We start from the raw sequence: 4,378 nt of genomic DNA, 5'->3' as shown, positions 1-4,378 counted from the left end.
GAGCCCGGCGCTGGTTGACCAGTTCTTCTGGGAGCGGCGCTCGGCGGCCGCGCTGCCGATCTCTTCGCGTCTTCTTGACGCAAGCCCGGCTCGGCGCTCTGACTGAGCTTTACAGGCGCCCTCGGTGCGGCGGCCGAACACCGCGCTGGGAGGCGATGGAGAGGGGTACTGACGGGACCGAAAGCCGGGCCGCTGGGCTTCCAGGTGCAGACTGACAGTGGCGAGTCGGCCTGGAGGAAGGCCGAGAAGGTCCTTGAGGAGAGAGCCAGGGCGAGGGGAAGCCGGGGCCTTGGCGTCCAGGACTGGGAGGCGGAGGCGGCGAGGACGTGGAGACGAGAGGAATGGACCTTGGATTCCTTTGCTCACTGTGAAGGAGTCTGAAGGTTGCTGCCAGAAGCCGAGGAGGGGCATGGGAGGAGATGGCCATATGTAGGCCCCGGCAGGTCAGTGACAGAGGGGAGAAGACTGGCTGGTGAGCCAGGAGCAGAGTTCAAGCCTCTTGAACAAAAATTGCCACCATCAAGGATTATGGAAAACTCAGGAGATCTGGCTGTCAGAGCTGTGGTTTTACAAAGGAGCATTCATTCCTGGGTCTTCTCAGAGGAGAATGGCAGAGTCAAATGGAGGGAAGGGAGTGCAATGCTGAGGGCCCATAGGACCTGTGATTTGTTGGCAGTGACCTTCTTCAGAGGCGTCTCCCTCAGCTAGCCTCTGGATCTGGTTCCAGCAGGTCTGAAGGTGTGAAATGATGGGAGAGTTGTTGTCAGATCCGTGTTTCTATAAGCAAAGCTAGAAGTGAGGCACGAAGGTTGGACCCATTGGGGAAAATCTCGGAGGTCAGTGGATGGGGTGAGGGGACTTTGGGGATGGAGGAACTTGTGAACTGTAAAGGAGAACAGTCCTCATAGGGTGGCCAGGGTAGGGGCCAAACTGGAGGGAAGGAGCAGGACCCTGCAAATGGGGAAGCTAAGGGGCACGGAGCAGAGTGGCAGAATTTGGGGAGGCTGGCAAGCCTGTGACCCAGGGCCAGGCTGGGGGTACCAGGACCTCAGAAGAGGGGTAGTGTAGAGGAAGGGATCCAGGTACAGAGTTCCCCTTAGGCCACCCTGATCTTGGCTACCAGAGCGAGTTTTCTAAAACTAAGTATGGCTCATCCCTGTTTGAAGTTGTAGTTCCTGAGTGTTGCCTGCACTGATAACGGCCCACCTGATAGGCTCCTGCCCACACCCAACCATACTGCTACCTGCTCTGGATGCACAACAGAAAATAGGGAGCAAAAATTGCCACCATCAAGGATTATGGGAAACTAATGAGGTCTGGCTGTCAGAACTGTTGGTTTACCAAAGAAGCATTCCTCGGTGCCTCTCAGATTAGGAAGGAGCACCCGTTCTCAGATACACTGCAGTCCTGACTTTGCAGCAATCACCCCTTGCAAAGTGAGTTCCAAAAATCATTGTACACATATTCACTCCATCAGAGGAGAGCATTTCATGTAGAGCTTTCTGAAAGGATCCTGCTTTCCGGCTTATGGCGTACAGTGAACCTTTATGGACAGCCGAAGTGACAGGATAGGGGTCAGGGAGCTGGTCTGTACTTGGAAGAGTGTACAGAACTCCAGTGGGGGCTAACAAGTGAGAAGATCCTGCCACAAGTGTGTTGAGAACTGTAGGGATCGGGGAGAGGGGAATGTATGGGCATGACTGACAGCTGATCTAGCCTGCCAGGTGGGGAAGAGCAGTTGAGGAAGGCCTCCTGGACAAGAGGAAGCCCCAGCTGAAGATGGAAAGCCAGCAGGAATGTGCTGGGCCAGTGCTTCAGACAGACAGAGCGTTCAGACCCAGCGGTAAGACCTGCACGCTGTGTTCAGGGAACCACACATCACCTATTCTTGCTGGAGATGGAGAAGGGATGCTGGAAAGTTATGAGGGCTTTGAGGTGGGTGGACCAGCACAGGTGACTGGAGGCCCATAGGCTGGCTTCAGCTCCCAGAATGCCTTGTTTAACCCTGAGAGTTTTTCTATATTTCTATGTTTTTTAGTTGCCAACATTTAAAAATTGGGAGCTTTCACCTTGAAAACTCTCGGATTGTTGGTTTCACTGTCTGCCTAATAGTTAAAGCTCTGGCAACGTGAGGTTCATATTACCATAGTTTCAGCTGGAACTAAGTGGCAGCTGTCCCACTAGGTGAGAGCCCCTAGTTCACCACAGTCTTAACTCCCTATTACCCACACCTGCCTGCAACTTCACTCACCCCTTACCTACGGGGCCTTGGGGCATCACAGGGTGGAGACCTGGCTATAGAGATAATGGGCAGCTCTTGTGGAGTATTAAGAAAGGAAGTGAGCAATGTGATGGGATGTTTGTTTTGGAAAGATCATTAAGGCACATGAAGTTTCAGGGATGAGGGACTTAAGATCACAAGACCAATTAAAGAGCTATTGCTACAGCCCTTGTAAGAGAAGATGACAGCTGGCCTGGGGCCAAGGCAGCAGGTGTCAAGAGGAAGGAACTGATTTTAAAACTGTTTCAAAACTTTAAGAAAATGCAAATTGATTTACAACCCACTATCAGTACACACCCCGCTACACACCCCAATAGGATGGCTGTATTAGAAAAGACAATAGCAAGTGTTGGCAATGATGTGGAACTCTCATACACTGCTGGTGGAAAAGCAAACTGGTTTATCCACTTTGGAAAACAGTTTGATAGTTTCTGATAACATTAAACATACACCTGTCATATTGCCCAGCAATGCCATCACTGGATATATACCCAAGAGAAATAAAAGCATGTTCACATGAAGAATATTCATAGCAGCTTTATTCAAAACAGTCAGAAACTAGGAACAACCCATGTGTCCATAATTCAGTGAATGGAAAGGAACTGTGGTATATCTGTGCAGTAGAATATTGCCTGACAGCTGGCCTGATGGCAAGTGCACAACAAGGAAAAGTATTAAAAACAGAAAGTGAAAGAAACCAAACATAAGACCACATGATTCCATATATATGACCTTCTGGGAAAAGCAAAGTCATATTAGTGGTTGCCAGAGGTCAAGGTAGAGGGCAGGGGGAGATAATTACCAGGAGCCACAAGTGAATTTTTTGGGATGATCAGTTCAGCTCAGTTCAGTTGCTCAGCTGTGTCCAGCTCTTTGTGACCCCATGGACTGCAGCACACCAGGCTTCCCTGTCCGTCACCAACTCCCAGAGCCTGCTCAAACTCATGTCCATCGAGTCAGTGATGCGATCCAACCATCTCATCCTCTGTCATCTCCTTCTCCTCCTGCCCTCAATCTTTCCCAGCATTAGGATCTTTTCCAGTGAGTCAGTTCTTCGCATCAGGTGGCCAAAGTATTGGAGCTTCAGCCTCAGCATCAGTCCTTCCAATGAATATTCAGGACTGATTTCCTTTAGGATGGACTGGTTTGATCTCCTTGCAATCCACAGGACTCTCAAGTCTTCTTCAACACCAAGTTCAAAAGCATCAATTCTCCCACAGTCAGCTTTCCTTTGGGGTATTTCTGTTGGGTATACTCTATTTGTATCTTAATTATGGTGGCCCTCATATGACTATGACATGGGTTCAATCCCTAGTTGAGAAGATGCCCTGGAGAAGGGAATGGCAACCCACTCAGTAGTCTTGCCTGGAGAATCCCACGGACAGAGGAGCCTCATGGGCTACAGTCCACGGGGTTGCACAGAGTCAGACATGACTGAAGCGACTTAGCACACAGGCATATGACTGTATATGTATCAAAACTCAGAACTGTGCACCTCAGAAAAGATGACTTAATGTGTGTAAATTATACAAAGCAAACTTAATGTAAAGGAAAAAAAACTTTAAGAGGTGGAATTGTTGGGTCTTGGAGATAGGCCATAGGGGTGAGTGAGGAGGAGGAGTCAGAGCGGGAAACCTGGCTTGGTTTTTGACTGGGGACTTCTGCCCTTGGCCTGCTCATGAGGAGGCCCTTTAGAATCTGTTTCTGGCTGCCCTTCCCTGCCCTGGATACTACAGACACTGCCCACTTCCCCATCCCATATGGGCCTCTTCGCCTGGGTTCTGGTCAGGCTCTCCACTTCAGTTATGGTCCTTTGGGCAAGGGATTAGCTTATCTGAACCTCGGTTCCATGTGGAGTGGGCTTTCAGCCTCCCCCTACATGGCCTGCTCTCCCTCCACTCCCCTAAGCCCTTCTCTGTCTTCTCCCCAGCCCTTACCAGGACCAGAGATGTGCCAGAGGGTTCAAATCAGTACTGTCTCAGTTGTGTTATAGAAAGCCATACTGCATTTAAACCAATGGGGACAATGTGGGGAGTTTCCTGCACGATAGCACCTGAGGGATTGCAGGGGTAGAGCTGGTCTCAGTACTACAGGCTT

This window comes from Bison bison, unplaced genomic scaffold, assembly GCF_000754665.1.
Source record: "Bison bison bison isolate TAMUID 2011002044 unplaced genomic scaffold, Bison_UMD1.0 scf7180017864519, whole genome shotgun sequence".
Classification (NCBI taxonomy): Eukaryota; Metazoa; Chordata; class Mammalia; order Artiodactyla; family Bovidae; genus Bison; species Bison bison.
Note: the sequence above shows the minus strand (reverse complement) of the source record.